This window comes from Nicotiana tomentosiformis, chromosome 6, assembly GCF_000390325.3.
Source record: "Nicotiana tomentosiformis chromosome 6, ASM39032v3, whole genome shotgun sequence".
In the NCBI taxonomy this organism is placed as follows: Eukaryota; Viridiplantae; Streptophyta; class Magnoliopsida; order Solanales; family Solanaceae; genus Nicotiana; species Nicotiana tomentosiformis.
Window position 1 is genome coordinate 140913901 of NC_090817.1, and position 18219 is coordinate 140932119.

The following is an 18219-nucleotide window of genomic DNA, read 5'->3' on the forward strand; positions in this document are numbered from 1 at the left end:
AATAATTAATTATGATTAATTAATAGTAACAGTTTATATAAAAGAACATACTTATCAATGTGTCAATGATTTGGTTCGGCCGTTTATTTTATAAAATTTGTACTATACCAATTTTTCAGTTATTCTATTATATATAATCAAAATTAGATTTTTCGAAACTGTCCTAATCATATCGGTTTCTCTTTGGTACCGATACGGTTCGGTAAATTTTCGGTATTTTTTTTAAAATGTCATGTAAAAGTCACTAGTAGAAGTAGAATGCAATAACATACGTACCTTTATAGGGCTTAACAAAACTCTTTAGACATTTTTACGGTTTAAAAAGTGATGAATTAATAGAATATGAAAGATGACTAGAGTATAGACCCATCAACTATTCTATATCAGCGTAAAAGAAACTAAGCAAATACAAAGAAAATATAAATCATACGAGTGAAAAGATATTAACCAATCTGGGATTCAATAATAAAGTCTATAGAAGATTAAATATTCAAAAGATAAATCTAGATCATACGAAATGAAACATATTCAATACATTGTAGTTTATACTCATAATTGCTACAATACATTGTGTCTTGCTAGTGAATATGCGGGAAATAATTTAGTTTTAATAGGAGTACCATAATAGGTTTGGGAATTAAGATTTTTAGTTTAATTACTTGTGGGATTGTAACTGTTTCATAATACCAAGGCCCAAGAAAAGATTTAATGCTTTATTATTTTTAAACTTAATATATAAATATATTTTTCACATTGTAAATTTATTCGGTATCTTTTTGGTTTATTTTCATAAAATAAAAAATATACCCTAATTATCGGTACGGTTATAGATTTATATAAAAACCTACAGTTTTATTTAAAAAAACCTAAAAATCGATTCGGTATGATACGGTTCGGTCGGTTTAGTTGATTTTTAATTATCCATTGGCACTCCTACTTATCATATATTTATTTGATTGATATAAATATGGGGCTTAATAAGTTTTTTCTATTCTTATCCCTGGTCTTTATCCTTCTCTTTGAGGAAGTTGTTCAACTGAATAGCCAAATAAAAAAATTGTTAGAGTCGTTGCCAGCTGTCGCTATGTGTGATATTTGTTGGCTTTGGTTTATAAGACCTTTTTTTTTTTTTTTGGTTGAAAAGATAAGTTGCATTAATTAAGTGTAAGCGTACAGAGATTGTGATGCCTGGGCACCATATTACAAATATAAGTAGTAGTAGATGTAGCAGCTAAGCTAGAATTGCTAACTCTAATGTGATTAGTGTTACAATCCCAGGTACTGCTCTGGACTGGTTCTTCAAGACCAGTTGACAAAAAGGAGTTTACTTCCGTCAAGCCAGTTGCCGATTGATGGACAAAAATTGGATGCGTCTCCCTTGTGATGGTGATATTTTCAGCAGTTGACGGGACTACTTCGACATTAGGTAGTTCTAATTTATCTGCAACTCTATTTTGTTCTATGTACGCATGGGACACCATTGGATCATGTAACAGCTGTAGACTTTAATATGAATTACAATATTATTGCGAATAATGACTACTCTGCTGTGCATCACTTTTGCGGGAGAAAGGAATTTATGTTTGATTAATATCATGTTTGGCAGCTGGAAAAATCATCTTATTTTAAGAAATATTTTTTGAAAAAGTATTTTTAGAGAAAAATAGTTCGTGTTTGGCTAATCAATTTGAAAAACACTTTTGAACAATAATTTGTGTTTGACCAAACTTTTCAAAAAGTGCTTTTAAGTGTCAAATTACAAATAATGACATGAAAAGATTTGTTTAATAGTTAATATTATATAAGTACATAAATAATTATAAATATTTATTATTAAAGATAATAATTAAGTTTTTTATTTTATTTAAGTAAAATATAAAAATAAAATTAAAAGTACTTTATTCTTTCAAGATATTTTAAATATATCAAAAAATCATTCAATAAATATGAAAGTTATTCATCCCAAAAGTCATTTTATATTACTTAATAGTTTAAACTAAGTAAGGTTATTTTGGTATATATAATATTTTACAAAGGATATTTTTGTTAGGAAGAAAAGTCAAAACTGCTTGTGCTTCTGCTTCTGAAGAGAAGCTATTTTTTTCTGGTTTTTCAAAACTGCTTCTGCTTCTAGTCAAAAGCACTTTTTTTCCCAAAAAAAGATTTGGCCAAACAACTCAAATTGAGAAAAAAAAATACTTTTGGTATGGTGAGAAGTTTGGCCAAAGAGGCTATAATACTAGTTGACGTTTTTATTACCTTTCTCCAACAAATTTTTTTTAAAAAAACTAGTTCATCTCCTTCATGGACATGGTAAAGTTAATTAAATTTCTAGTTCTAGTTATACGGACAAGTATGAAATCGATATATTCCGATTCTTCTACCGTTTACTCCAATGAAGTCACGGAAAAATTATTTCCGCAATTTTAGCTAGCGTTTGTTTGGCCATAAATTTTTAAATTTATTTTGAAAAATCTGATTTGGGTGAAATTTGATTTGGAGATATAAATGTGTTTGGACATCAGTTTTCAAATCATATTTCACTTTTTTTTTTAAAAAAAACATGAAATATGACTTATACCCACGAATTCTAAAAACTATTACAAATACCCAACAGTACCTTCATCAATAACATTCATTATCATTATCATAAACCATAATCCTGAACATAAATAAATTTATTACAAAATTATCATTTTTATAATGAACTACATAATTCTATCATATGACCGAGAAGACGAAGCAGCATTGTTACAAAATAATAAATGGTGGGCTCTTTTATAAAATACAAAAGTTTGGGGCAATTTTTAAAAAATATAATAGTAATATTTTGGGCAAAACCAGCTCTTGAGTTTTGGGTTTTGGGATTTTGCTAAAATATGAATAAAATTTATGAACAAACATGTATTTGTCAAAAAACAATTTAGAAATTATTTGACAAAATCAATAGCCAAAGGGGTCCTTAATTTCAATCTCTGTGTACGCTCTTCAAAAAATTATTACGTTTATTCAAAATTACTATAAATCCACGTTTGGTGTTTAAATCCTTCCTAGTTCATCTCTTTCAACAACAAAATCTTCACTTAGAAAACAAAATCTTCACGTTTGGAAGGCCAGTCTCTCATGTCCAGAAGAGATGAAGATAGCAGAGATGAAAATGTTGAGATGGATGTACGGACACACCAAGTTAGATAGGATCAGAAATGACACTACAAGAAAACGGGGATATTGTGGCAGCTTTTTCTTACATATTATGGCGGTTTTAACCGTCAGTATCATCATTAATGGCGGTCTATCAAAATCGTCGAAATTGCATCCGCCAAAAAGTTAATACGACGATTTTCAGAAAACCCCCAGAATTGTGCATTGTTAAAATGACGATTCTTTATATCTTAAAATGGCGGTTTGAAACTGTCACAATTAGAAAGTTGATATCACAAACTAAAATAGTGGTGGTCGCCAACCGCCGTAATTTTACTAATAGGCGCCGTAATTTTACTTTTCTATTTGTAGTCCTTTTTGACATTGTTTTTATTATATTTTATACCCAAAACTTATATATTATTGTATAATAGTTTTGACACAATTTTAAAAAAAGATTAATTAAATAGATCATTCATCATTTATAAAAAGAATAAGCAATTCAAAATCACATCATAAATGTATTAATTAAAATTTCAAGGAGTAATAGTTTACATCAATTCAACAGAAGGAAAATAATTATGATAAATCCTAGAAATAATATTCAATGAGCACTTGCATGATGGCTTTGCTATTTCCATCTGGTGATCTTGTATTTTTAGGTGTTGGGACGCTATTTCTTATATCCAGTACCTATAACATAAATTGAAACAACAAGCAATAAGTAACTCCAAGGATTAAAGTAGAAAACCAATATAATAAATACATTAAATACTCTAATTACCCGATAGGTCATCTTATGTTTTAGAACCTAATTCTGCGCTTTGAAGCCTTAAATACCTCATTTTAACCCTTCTCGATTTACGTGCGCAGTCCGGGTATTTTTTCGAAAAGCTTTTATGTTAAAAAATCTGAGAAAATATGAAATTTTTGCCTTCATATCCATTTGAGTTAGACTTAGGTCAACGTTTTGAGCAAATGAACCCGGATCCGTGTTTTGACGATCCCGTGGGTCCGTATCGTGATTTTGGACTTGGGCGTATGTCCGAAATCAAATTCGGAAGTCCCTAACCCGAGTTATCGGACTTTGTTGAAATTTGAAAGTTTGAAAGTTTGAAAGCTTAATGACTTTGAAAATTTGGCCAATGTTTGACTTTATTGATATCGGGTCCGTATTTTGGTTTCGGAACCCGGTATAGGTACAATACTACACTTATGACTTATCTGTCAAATTTGGTGTGAAACGGAGTTGGTTTGAAGTGATTCGGACGTCCGGTTGTTAATATAGCAATTCTAAAGTTTCTTGAAAATTTCATTTGATTTTGGTGTCCGATTCATAGTTCTAGGCGTTATTTTGGCGATTTGATCGAGCGAACAAGTTCGTATGATATTTTTAGACTTGTGTGCATGTTTGGTTTGGAGCCCCGAGGGCTCGGGTGAGTTTCGGATAGGCTACGGAGTAGTTCGGACTTAGAAAACTCAGCTGGTTCTGCAATTTCTGGTAACTGGTGTCTGATCTCGCAATTGCGAGATCAGTAATCGCATTTGCGAAGAGTACCTGGGTCAGCATGAGTTCGCATGGAGGCCGAAGTTCGCATTTGCGAACAACACTTCGCATTTGCGAAGTGGGGCTGGGGCAGGCTTGGTCGCAAATGCGGAAGATCAATGTTCGCATTTGCGAACAAGTCATCGCAAATGCGATGAAAGCAGAGATGGGAGGCCTTCGCTTTTGCGAATGTTTCTTCGCATTTGCGGGGCTCGCATTTTCGAACCCCAAGTCGCAAATGCGACATCTGCGACATCTGCGACTAATCAAATAGTTGAGAAATGCGATTTTTGTTCATTCTCTCAAATTTTTAAACTTAGAAACCCTAGAGGCGATTTTTCCAAGAGCACTTCTTCCCCAAATTATTGGTAAGTGATTCTAACTTATTTTCTTACAATCTTTTATTACATTTCCTAAGATTTCAACCTAAAATCTAGTGTTTTCATAGTGAAAATTGGGGGTTTGGGTAGAATTAGGGATTTTTGTAAAATTGGGAATTAGACCTCAAATTGAGGTCGGATTCCAAAAACAATTACATAACCAGGCTCGAGGGTGAATGGGTAATCGAGTTTTGGTCCGAATTTCGGGTTTGGACCAAGCGGGCCCGGAAGTTGACGTTTGTTGACTTTTTCAATAATGACCTAAATTGAATCCTTTGCAATCGTGGGTAGTTCCTAAGACTTAATTTGAATCGTTTAGTTGGTAATTTGCTAGATTCTATTGGTTCGGATGCTTGTTTGAAAGGCAAAGATGTGATTGAGCTTTGAGTGGACCTTTGGAGCGAGGTAAGTGTCGTTGTTAACCTTGACTTGAGGGATTAAGACTTGTTTGTCTATATGCTACATGTTTAGATATTGGGTACAACGTATATGTGAGGTGATGAATACTTATGCGTTGCTGTCGGGTTAAAGCATGCAGGTGGGACTTGTTCCTTGCAATTATTGCTTACTTTGATCATGTTATCCATGCTTAGACTAGTTATTCGTTAAATTTATTGTCCTTCCCGTGTTTATGGGCTTTGTAATAATTGAGTATTGATTCCAATGTTGAGGTTGGTATTGTTGAACTATTGTTGAAGTCAGGCTTGTTCTTGTTGATCCTATCTCCCTGTTATTATTTGTTCATTGTTATGTGTAAGGGAGAGTGTTAATGCACGAAGGGTGATGTCGTGCCGTATATGAGTGTTAATGCACGAAGAGTGATGCCATGCCATATTGTGAGTGTTAATTCACGACGGGTGATGTCGTGCCATGTTATGAGAGTTAATGCACGAAGGGTGATGTCGTGTCGTATCTACTGATTTACACTGAGAATGAGAGTAAAAGCACGAAGCGTGATACCGTGCGAAATTATTGTTTCATTGTGAGGTTGAGAGTAAAAGTACGAAGGGTGATGCCGTACAATTTTCTTCATTATGCTTAATTATTTTTAATGGTTAAAGGCATATTGACTTTTCTGGTTATCATTTCCGTTGTATCTCTCGTATCTTGTATCCCCTTAGCATGTCCCCCCTCCCAATAGTACGTGTTTAGCTTTTATTTGTTGTTATCTTGTATATATACTGTTATATGCACAGGTTTATTATGTGGGTGTCTTGTCATAGCCTCGTTACTACTTCGTCGAGGTTAGGCTTGACACTTACGAGTACATGGGGTCGATTGTACTCATACTACACTCTGCATTTCTTGTGCAGACTTTGGTACCAGCCCTAGCTGTTCATGAGGCGTAGCAACTTAGATTTGCTCATTGTAGACTCGAGGTAGATCTGCTGGCGTCCGCAGACCTTGGAGTCCCCTTCTATTTTCCCTATTTTACTGTTTCTTTTCGTTCAAAACAATTGTATTTCTTTCAGACTCTGTTTGTAGAAAATCTTAGAAGCTCATGAGTTATGACTCAAGATCCGAATTGTAGTAGATATTATGGGCATATATGTTATTCCGCACTCGGTTTTGTTTCATTTTGGCTTAATTGACTTTATTTGTTGAAACCGAATAACAATTGACTTAACGGTTAACAATTGACTTAACGGTTCTCTAACGTTGGCTTTCCTAGCAAGTGAAATATTAGGCGCCATCACGGTCCCGAAGGTGAAAATTCCGGATCGTGATAAATACAATGCATTTACATTTTTACAATAGCTGAAATTTCCTTGACTGCAATATTTGCTCACAAAACACCCTTACTTATAAAAGGACAAATTATGTTCAATATACTGTAGAACATTCAGAATGCACTTGGTTGATGAAAAAAGAAAAAACACTCCAGGCTTCAAGTAACTCAAGGATCACGGTATGAACCAATATAATATATATTGGTTTAAATAATAGATCTTCATTTTCACAATAGCTGAAATTCAATCGGTATATAACACTTGTGAGAATAATCTGAGTTTCAATACCTCAAATAGAAAGAAGAATGCTTTCAATTTGTGCCATAGCTGAGTTTCATTATGATCACACCTGTAGCAAAATAAATTAAAGAAAAAACTTATTCAGCTCAATTGGACTGAGGCATACATAAGATTAAGATCAGTACGCAATACACATACAATAAAAAGGAAACATAGTATAGGAAGGAGAACCTATTCACCTTGGAGCACAAACACAAATGAGACTCGCCAAGCTTCCACAAGACCCTGCACAGCCTTGCTGACTGCATTCCCAACATTATCTGCAAATTCAACTAATTTTGAATTCACAATTTTACAGCGTGCCAAGTTTGCATAGTTAAAAAAACCAACAAAAGCGATATTAATCCCATAAAAACACCCCAAAATGAGTAAAACATTATCCCACAGGTAGGTACGTAAAAAGAGAAAACAACTTCGAGTCCTCCTTTCATCAAGTCTAAATTGATTATCCCTTAATAATTAATCAATGTTAATACGCATGATCAACATTTACTACCATCTTCAAACATTAGCTAAGACAAAAATGTCAACAATTTAATTTTTTCACTGAAGCATATTATCGAACACTCTAACACTACATTTTACAAATGCAAGAATAAGATGTGTTGCAACAATTGTAGAGAAGACTAAAATGGTTTAGGACAACTATATCCTTTAATAGTTTTCTGAGATAATTTCTCGATTTGTGCGTATGATCTTTCACGCAAGGGCGATGCTAATCTTCTCTGTATCATTCCTCAAAGGGACATGTATCCTTCAATAGGTGTGTACTCTAAGCTTTGGTCCCAAGAGTTTACTTTGAACTTGTTGCTAGGAAATGTTTTCAAAATGCTGTTATAAGGTGCTGATGTGGTGCCTAACTGCTAGGATTTTGTAGTGTTTTACTTTCCAATTGAACAATTACTATTATGAACTAAATTAAATAGTAGTACAACAGCAAAGTTTGTAGATTACAGGAACTTAGGCTCTAACTTTAGTAATCTAACTCTGATTCTCTTTGTATTAAATTCATTTTGAGATAGTCCAATGTGCTTGAGAAGAGGCTTTTTAAGTACATAGTGCTCAATGCAGTTTGGCTTCTACTCTGAAATTGCAGTATGCACTGAGTTTCACCTCAACAGAACATGGGAGAGTGAGGTTGGGGATAAATTGGCTATTAAGTGGGAAATACTTGTGATAAAAGAATTAATCTAATTAGCCGCTCACTCAACTTCTTAAATTATAAATAGTCGATAGATATATAATATATGTATACTCTATGTATAAACATGTATAAATAGTAGATAGCTAATAGAGATAGATGACTAATCACTACTATATCATTCCAAATGATACTACAATTAATTCAGGTAGACTAATTATTCTTCAACTAGCAGTTCCATAGCTAGCATAAGAATTTATAGCAGTAAATGACAATAAAACACTACTCCACACAACTCTTGATTTAATCAATCAACTACGCCTCAATCCTAAACTAGTTAGGGCCACTATGCCATCCTTGTACGCATTCTACAAATATAACCTTAAACACCCAAAACTAAGGATCCTCGCATCCCTACCCTAACTGACCAAAAGAACTTCTAACAAATTTCAATCATAGAAAAGTCAGTTCCTTACCACACTGGATACACAAAATCTCTTAAAAATAAAGCTAAGAACAGATCTAACAACTAAAGTGACGAAACATTGCATAACCACAAAGAAACCGTAGATCCACACAGATACCTACACGCACATAAGCAAAAAGGATAGGAAATAGAAAGTCCTGGCTGAAATTTCTTTGGAATTGGGAGTTGCCATCAACAAAGGCGGATGGAGATTAGCGAACTCCTTCGCGAGCTTCATCGGAGACCTGGCGAGAAGAGGAGACGGAAAGGAGAGGAGAGGGAGTCGCCGACTACGACGATCTAGTGAATGTCGCCGATGATTTGTGCCATATTTGGTGGGAGGGAGAGGGAGAGAGATAAAATGCAGAGACTAGGGTTTGCTTGTGCCGGAGAGTGAGAGTTAATTCTAATTTGTGAGTTTACATAGCTTTGCATTTTGAAATAAACCAAAAGATATTTTAAAATTAAAGTAATAAATAAGGCGGCTTTCACCGCCGCAAATACAGATTAAAACGCCACTATACAAATTCGTAATATGGCGGATAGAAAGATGCCGCAAATATGATATATTCTGGCGGTTTTTGAGAACCGCCGTACAAAAATCGCTGCAATTTCCCCCTTTTTTGTAGTGTGAGGTTATTCGCGACAAGGTGGGTGTGACCCATATTGAGGACAAGATGCGGGAAGCGCAGCTTATGTGGTTTGGTCATGTGAGGAAGAGGAGCACATACGCTCCTGTGAGGAGGTGTGAGGAGTTGACAGTGGATGGCCTACGAAGAGGTAGATATAGGCCAAAGAAGAGGTGGGGAGAGGTGATTAGGTATGACATGGCGCATCTTCAGTTGACCGAGGACATGACCCTTGATAGGAAGGTATGGAGGTCGAGGATTAGGGTAGTAGAGTAGGTAGTCTAGAGTGTTCATAATAGTATTATTGGCATGCAATCTCGCTTTCTGTTGGTAGTAGGTTTTTATGACTAACCATTGTTTTCTTTCATTATTGATCACCTTACTATCTTGTTGTTTTTATTTTGCTTTTATATGGTTTTTGGTACTGTCCCTTCTTATCTATATTTTCATTAATGTGGTGCTTATACTTTCCTGAGCCAATGGTCTATTGGAAACAACATCTCTATTCTCACAAGGTAGGGGTAAGGTTTGTGTACACACTATCTTCCCCATACCCCACAGTGTGGGATAATACTGGATATGTTGTTCTTGTTGTTGTTTCATAATTGCATTTTGGCTAATCATGACTAAACTAAATGGATGTACCTACAAAATAAAACTTTCCCGTTATTCATAATTTGATGAAGGTGAAAATAGTCGACAATTTAATCATATGTTAGAAAGGAAATAAAAAAGAATGAAAGAAAGAAAAAAAGGGATAGTAGGTACTGGTATATCAAGGATCACCATTAAGTTTGTAATTAGACTGAAAGGACCAACTATTTGTGGCTAATACGTAAAGAATAATCAATTTCAACTTTTATAATTTTGTTGTTTCGGAAAAGAAAAAGTAAAAATGAAATTGCTTACTTGGCGTGTGACGCTTTTTTTTTAAAACTAACATTGGCAAGATGACCTATCGTCCACTACGGATAATTTTATCCATCAAAGTTAGGTACATGAGAAGAAATCATGATTTAAATGTTTCCGCTAACAACAACAATAACAATCTAGTATAATTTTACTAGTGGAGTTTGGGTAGGGTAGTGTGTACGCAGACCTTACCCCTACCCTGAAGTAGAGAGGCTGTTTCCGATATACCCTCGGCTCCCTCCCTCCAAGAACTCCCCACCTTACTCTTGGGGTGACTCGAACTCTCAACCTCTTGATTGGAAGTGGAGGGTGTTAACCGCTAGAGCAACCCACTCTTGTCAAAAGTTTCCGCTAAGATGAAGAAATTTAATTTCATTAAAAAAAACAAGAAGATTAATCCATTAAAATTATATGACCTAATATTTAAGTAACGCCATTTAAATTATATGACCCGTCGATATAAATAATTGACAATCAAACATAACAAGCTAAGTCCACGTGCAGGGTCGGCCCGATGGTAAGGCAATTCAAGCAACTGCTTGAGGCCCCATATTTATAGGGGCCCCAAAATTTTCTAATAATAAATAGTTGCATATGATAAATTTAAAAATAAATATCTAGTATATCATAGAAAAAGTGCATTTTTCATGAAAAAGGAAATAAGAGATAATTTGATAATAGGAATAGTTTCTTTTTGATTTACCCCTAAACTTTACGTGTGAATATATTTCGTGCCTCATTTATACACTATCATCATTATCACGGGCCCATATTACTTTGATTACTTTCTCTTTCCTTACTTACAAGTCCATTATCTCATAAAATACTCCGTTAAGTAAGATAGCAAAAAGCAATTGCAACCCCTTTTTTGTCAAGCTTTCCCGCATTGCACTACAAATATTGAAGCAGCAAAACTAATATCAAGTTATCTATGACTGTTAGTTAAACCAAGTTCAATTGTTCCGTACTCTTCTTATTTCTTTGCATCTAGAATTTGTTATTTTTTGATATCTTTTGTTTGTAAGTATATGTATCATCTTTTTATTTATTTATTAGAATTTTAATATGTCAACAAGAAAATATGAATACGCGTATTAAAAATACCAAAAAATTGAAGAATTAAAATTTTAATACAATCCCAAAAAGGAGCGCTTGATAAATTTTTAGCGAACAATAAAATTTTAAATTAAAAAATAGGAAAAAATTTATGGTAGATGAACAAATTACTAATATAGTTGAGCTAGACGATAATGGAATCCAAGAAGAAGAAGAAGAAATTGGTGAATCATAATTTTTTTAGAAACCAGGAAATCCTAAAAGAATTGAATAATAATCCTAGAAAATAGAAATATATATAATCCTAGTCAAAAAATCGGTTATAAATAAATTATTAATAATTTTACATTTCAAAAAACTAAAAAAATAAACTTTAAATAAAATTTTACTAAATAAGATTTTTAATACCAAAAAACTTGGGGTCCCTCGTTGATGTTTGGCTTTAGGCTCCAAACACCATTGAGCCGCCCCTGTCCACGTGATAATATTGCTTTTAAAACCTGATACTCTATTTTCATTTTGATTTTCTTTCACGGGAATATATGGTTGTATTAAGCAAAAAACTGATCGCTAGAAATTAATTACAAGCCTGAAAGAAAACCACGTACGAAAATAAATTTTCTGAATGACCTCTCGATTTAGAGAATAAAAAACCAAACTAACGATTACTCTTAAATATGAGTGTTTACCCAAAAAATTAGATAGAGTTAAATTTGATATGGTTCTAAGAATACGTGATATAACTTGGTACAAATTGCAGAGTGAAATAAAAATATATATATTCTTTGACAGATGGAATAAAATATAAGGCAGAGAAAAAGAAAATGTTGATGAACAAGGCAAAGTAAATGAGCCCAAAAGTGTTAATCTCTCTAAAGTTATCTTTTTTTTACAATCTATGCTTATGCTTACAAGAATTCCCCCTTTATAGTAGAAGGATCCTACTTTATCTATATAAAAAATATATAGTGGAGAACTCATGATAAATTGTCTTTTTCTCGATTCCTGCCAAGATTCTCTCCCCTAGTGCGGTTGCAACGGCTCTTGTCTGTGAGCTCGATACCGGCTCGAGCTCGGTATTGGATCGAGCCCTCGGCCTTGGTTCGAGCTTGACTTTGACTCGGAGTCTCAATATTCGGGATGAGTGTTGGTCGGTCTATGCATCTTCGATAATCTCCGTTTTGCCTCGTAGTTCGATTTGGATATGAGCTCGATAATGATACTGATCTTGTCGTTGATTGGTCTTAGAGCTCGAAGCTCGACGCCCTTACTTCGGATCTCGACCCGTTGTCACGCAGATACCATTTGATCGAAGTATTATCACCTCGACCAGTCCGTACGACCGACTTAATCGGTTTTGACCGTACACAGATAGTCCCCTCGTTTCTTGGAAAAGGATGTGGCGAGAAACGATATGATTTTCCAACAGCTCGATCAGATATATGCTGACGTCTGCATCGATCCCGACCATGACGTGCGTGATAGCTGTCCCATCAGTTCAGTTTTACCAAGGCATTTAATGTGTGTCAGACGGTGGTTGGCCACCGCTGATATTGAATCGTCATTGCTTCAATCTATAAATAACCCTTCCCTTTATCATTCATCACTTTTGCGTCTTCAATCTTCCAAATTTTCTAAGTTCCCTTTCGTCTTTTCTGAGTTTTCTGTCTGCAAATCTGTGAGTTTTACTGCAAATTTTTCAAAACACCAAATACTCCCGTTCTTTGTTCACGAAATTTTAAATGGCAAAAACGTCTAAAACTGTTCCGCAAAAAGAGACCGCTTCTTCATCTCGACCTGCTGGTGCCGAGGATGTGGAAGAGCCTCGCCTTGAGGAATTCATTCCGGTAGGGTTCTCGACTGTAGGTAATTTTAAAATTGAAAAGCCTTCTCCGATACCGGGTCGGTGTGAGCCGATGTCGAGGTACCAATGTTCAATTACCGAGAAAGTTCTCGATAAAGTCATACAAGAATACAACTGGGATAATAAACTCGTAGTAATCCCATCGCATGATGAATCAATTACTGCCCACGTCAAAGGGTTCTTAAGTGTTTACACTTATCCTTTCACGTTGGGCCCTCTAGACCCTGTCATCGTTGCCTTCTGTAAGAGGTACGATGTGACCCTCGGCCAGATCCACCCTTCCTTTTGGAGGATAGTGATTCTTCTTCGATTTTTCTCGAGCAAAGTCGAGGGGCGTATATTCACCCCCGATCATCTTATGCGCCTCTACAGTCCCTGACTTTATCGAGCAGGGTTGATCAAGCTTGCTCGCCGAGCAACCAAAGCGCAATTCTCGAGCATAGACGAGACTCGGGATCGGGGTTGGATGAGCCATTTTGTTCGAATCAAAACCTTGGACCTGATCCCTGCCGATGACTTACCATTTCCCGAGAAATGGAATATGAGCCGTGAGTAAACGTTTCTTTTTGCCCGTTTGGTTTTGTGATTGCCTTTCATTTTGTTGATCCATTTTTCTTTTCTTATCATTGCCGTAGCTCGTATGCCGGAACCAATCCCGGATCTTAAACAATGGGTCGAAGGTCCGGTGTTGTAGAGACCGTACTCTAAGCGTGCTTGGGTCGAATTATCAAAGGGTCGATGGGAGGCCCGCAGTCATGGTAAATTTTTTTATCGATTTCTCTCTTTATCGGTTTGTATGGTAAATCTCCCCTTTCCTCTTTGTAGGACTCGGGAAAGATATAGTCATGAGGCCTCCATCTGGTAGTGAAGAAGTTCTTGCCCTGAAGCAGGTAAAACAAAAGGAAGAGAAAAGACGTATCGGGCTCCCCGAGCTCGAAAAAGAAGAAATCGGCTAAGAGATCTCGAAAGCCGAATGGGGGCTCTGGTGTTATGTCTTTGGAAGTGGCCCGCCATTTAAGGGACGAGCCCGAAGAAGGAGAGGAGAATTTAGCCTGCGTACAGGCTAATATTGTGATTCAACAGTCTTCCAATTTGGTGGAAGCAAATCAGGGAACCCTGGCCATAATCCCAGAACAAGAAGAAGCCGAGATTATCCCTTCTCGAGCTAAGGTGATTGAAAGGGATACCGAGGGTGGATCTTCTCGGGCACTAGAAGATATTTCAAGGGATGAGTTCGGGATAGTTGACATTAGCGGATCCCCTCATATTTCGGATACCATGATTCCAGAGGCCAGCATGTTGAAGGATCGGTCCTATGAGGATATTCAGGAGTCGGCCAATATCCATGGTTTTCTGGAGGGGCTTGAGTCAGGTGCCTCGGAGGAGGTTGCCGGTTTTGGTGGAATGCCGGTACCCAAAAAAGCATCGTGGTCGGGTTCTACCTAGCTTTCATCGATTCACAAACTGGTGGACCGATTCCCAGCCCCGAGTATCGATCCCGACCAAAGGCGGAAGATAGTGCTCTCCGTACCTAAGGATACCCAATTTTTTTCTCCCCCTGTGGGGATTGCCAGTTACCTTCGGTCCTTGGTGACCGAAGAAGATCAATCAGTGATGAATGCGGTGGAGTCCGCCTGTCTCTTCAACGAGGCCCAACATGCTTTGAATCGGGTAACTCTGATGGTGTTTTTGCCATTTCTTTTATACTTAGAATTGTAGGTAATTCTAATGTTTCTCCTTCTATTTATAGGCTTCGGTGTTGCACCACGAGGCCTTTCTTCGAATCCGGGAGGAGCATGATGCCGAGGTTCGGAGCCTCACTGAGAAGAGTGACTCGTATAAGCTCCTTAGTGAAAAACTTCGAGCAGATTTGACAGCGGCTCGGGAGGAGCATGAAGAAATGGTTGAGGAGGTATTCTGAATGTTCCTTGATAGTGAAGATGAAAAAGAGATAACCACTAACGATCCGATTCAGCAGGTTCGGTAGAGGATCGAGCAGATTGGACGGCTTAACTCACAGGTAGATGCGCTACTGGCCGAGGCAGAAGAATTTAAAAAGTGTATGGATATCCTTGCCTCGAAAAAGGAAGCCATTCAAGCTCAGTTGGCTGTCTAATGCCCAACTTCGATCTGCAAAAGAAAATGCTTCGGGGATGATCGAAAAGATGAAAGAGCTTCAGCATCGGTTGGATTTGGCCACTTCAGATAAAGCAGATTTGGCTAAAGAACTTGAAGTGGCCAGATCTGAGGTGATCGGGGCCAATAAAAGAGCCGATGCAAAAGTGGCTCAGTTCAGGATCGATGTTGAGGTTAACCAAGCCAAAGCTAAGAGCATGGTTGAACATGCAAAATGGCAAGTTCGGAGAGAAGCTCTCGAGGAGGTCAGAGCTCAGGGCTTCGATATTGGGGCCGAGATTGAAGTCGCTAGGGCGGAGGAGAACAAAACTCGAAGGTTGGCCTTTCCTGAGGAAGACTCCGATGACTCGGGGGAGTCTGAAGATGAGGAAGATGCCGAGAACACGACCTCTGATGAATATTGAATCATTTAGGGCCTTAGGTCGTTTGGTGCGTTCTTTTTATACCACTTTCGGTTTTGAATAAAGAACTTCCTTTTGGCTGAGTTGCCGCCTTTGTACAAAAATTTGTAAATATAAATCTTTCTTCCTTTTGAAGCAAAATAGCCTTTTAAGCTAAATAGATAGTTTGAATTTTAATCTCTGTTGCCTTCGGGCCTTGTGGGTAGTCCCCTTTGCTTTATCGAGCTCGAACAACCTTCAGCCTTTAAATAGTCAAGTGTTTGTTTAAACTCGAAGGGATGAGTAATGTTACTCGAAGTAATGTATCCCGTAGGCGTAATGGTCGAGTGAGTGTTTGCTCGAACTCGAAATAAAAGTAGCCTGTAGGCTTAGTAGTCGAGTGAATGATTCGAACTCGAAGTAATGTAGCCCGTAGGCGTAAAGGTCGAGTGAGTGCTTGCTCGAACTCGAAATAAAAGTAGCCCGTAGGCTTAGTAGTCGAGTGAATGATTTGAACTCGAAGTAATGTAGCTCGTAGGCATAATGGTCGAGTGAGTGCTTGCTCGAACTCGAAATAAAAGTAGCCCATAAGCTTAGTAGTCGAGTGAATGATTCGAACTCGAAGTAATGTAGCCCGTAGGCGTAATGGTCGAGTGAGTGCTTGCTCGAACTCGAAATAAAAGTAGCATATAGGCTTAGTAGTCGAGTGAATGATTCGAACTCAAAGTAATATAGCCCGTAGGCGTAATGGTCGAGTAAGTGCTTGCTCGAACTCGAAATAAAAGTAGCCCGTAGGCTTAGTAGTCAAGTGAATGATTCGAACTCGAAGTAATGTAGCCCGTAGGTGTAATGGTCGAGTGAGTGCTTGCTTGAACTCAAAATAAAAGTATCCCGTAGGCTTAGTAGTCAAGTGAATGATTCGAACTTGAAGTAATGTAGCTCGTAGGCGTAATGGTCGAGTGAGTGCTTGTTCGAACTCAAAATAAAAGTAGCCCGTAGGCTTAGTAGTCGAGTGAATGATTCGAACTCGAAGTAATGTAGCCCGTAGGCGTAATGGTCGAGTGAGTTGCTTGCTCGAACTCGAAATAAAAATAGCCCGTAGGCTTAGTAGTCGAGTGAATGATTCAAACTCGATGTAATGTAGCCCGTAGGCATAATGGTCGAGTGAGTGCTTGCTCGAACTAGATCATCTTTGCATAGTAAATCTTGGATATAAGATATCGGTAAAGAAGAGAGCTTTCTTTGCAAGTCATTATACATGTGTTCATGTTTTGCGTCAGGGCTCGGGCCAGTTACATGAGCATGGTTCGTTTTGACTATTTGGCTCTTACAATGTTTTCTGTCGAGACACTGTTTGTCATGAAATAACGAAGTAACTTTCTTTGCATCGTACTTGATAATTGTCGTTGATATGTTTGATGACGATGGTTTGCCCCCCAGTATTCGAGGTTGATTGTAAGGAGGCCTCGAATACCGTTGAATTGTTCCGAGTTAGCACGATCAATGGTTGCCTCATTAAAAAACCTTGCCAAAAAACCCATTTGGGACAAAACCGGTCTAAGGGAAAAAAGAGTGTAACGCGTGCTTTCAGACCTAAGGTTTCGTGTTGAATAATCCATCTTTGTTCCTGATCGAGTTCATTAATCCTTGTCTTTGGTCAAACACCTGTATTGGTTAGTTTTGAAATATAATTGAACCGGGGGGGGGGGGGGGTCGTATCTTAGCAGTAGTATCATTTTAGCCGTTTATCACACCGAGCTCGTAGGATTTCCATTATAGGGCCGGTATCGAATTTTGATCGATCTCTGTTCTCGGTTGGCAACCCTTTTAATAACGGACCCAGAACCCAACTAATCGTCTTCGATTCTTATTTTGGATTGATACGGATTATACTTATCGGCCCAAGTAATAGCTGGGTACTCGATCAGGTTATGCTTCAACTGTCATGAAGCCGTCGAGCTTCATTCGTTTAGTCCTTGAGTGAAAGCTTGAATAGCCCAATCGTCTGTGACTGGAGGTAGATCCATTCGTTTCATTTGGAAACGAGATACGAATTCTCTTAGCGTCTCGTTATCCTTTTGTCTTACATTAAATAGGTCCGACTTCCTGGTCTCGACCTTTATGGCCCCAGCATGTGTTTTTACGAAAGAATCTGCAAGCAAAGCAAAAGAATCGATAGAGTTAGACGGTAAATTATGATACCATATCATTGCTCCCTTTGTCAGGGTTTCACCGAATGTTTTCAATAATACAGATTCGATCTCATCGTTCTCTAGATCGTTCCTTTTGATGGAACATGTGTAAGAGGTGACATGTTCGTTGGGATCGGTCGTTCCATTATATTTAGGAATTTCGGCATGCGAAACTTCTTTGGGATCGATTTAGGAGCCGCGCTTGGAGGGAAAGGCTTTTGCATGATTTTTTTTGAATCAAACCCTTTTATCATTGGTGGAGCTCCCGGGATCTTATCGACCCTAGAGTTATATGTTTCTACTTTTTTATCATTGGCTTTGACTCGCTTTGTGAGTTCCTCGAGCA

At 37.3% G+C, this 18219-nt stretch overlaps 1 long non-coding RNA gene across 2 annotated transcripts; it reads right to left on the reverse strand.

Annotated features, from left to right (window-relative positions):
* Window positions 1-3637: 3637 nt before the first annotated feature.
* Window positions 3638-9147, reverse strand: LOC104086679 (uncharacterized). 2 transcript variants are annotated; one of them, XR_684144.4, is made up of 4 exons: window positions 8827-9099; window positions 7277-7357; window positions 7086-7146; window positions 3638-3834 (listed from the first exon to the last, which is right to left on the reverse strand). It is a non-coding gene; the product is annotated as an uncharacterized lncRNA (long non-coding RNA). The 2 variants fall into 2 exon arrangements; XR_684143.4 differs by lacking the exon at window positions 3638-3834 and having other exon boundaries at window positions 6849-7146; window positions 8827-9147.
* Window positions 9148-18219: the final 9072 nt, after the last annotated feature.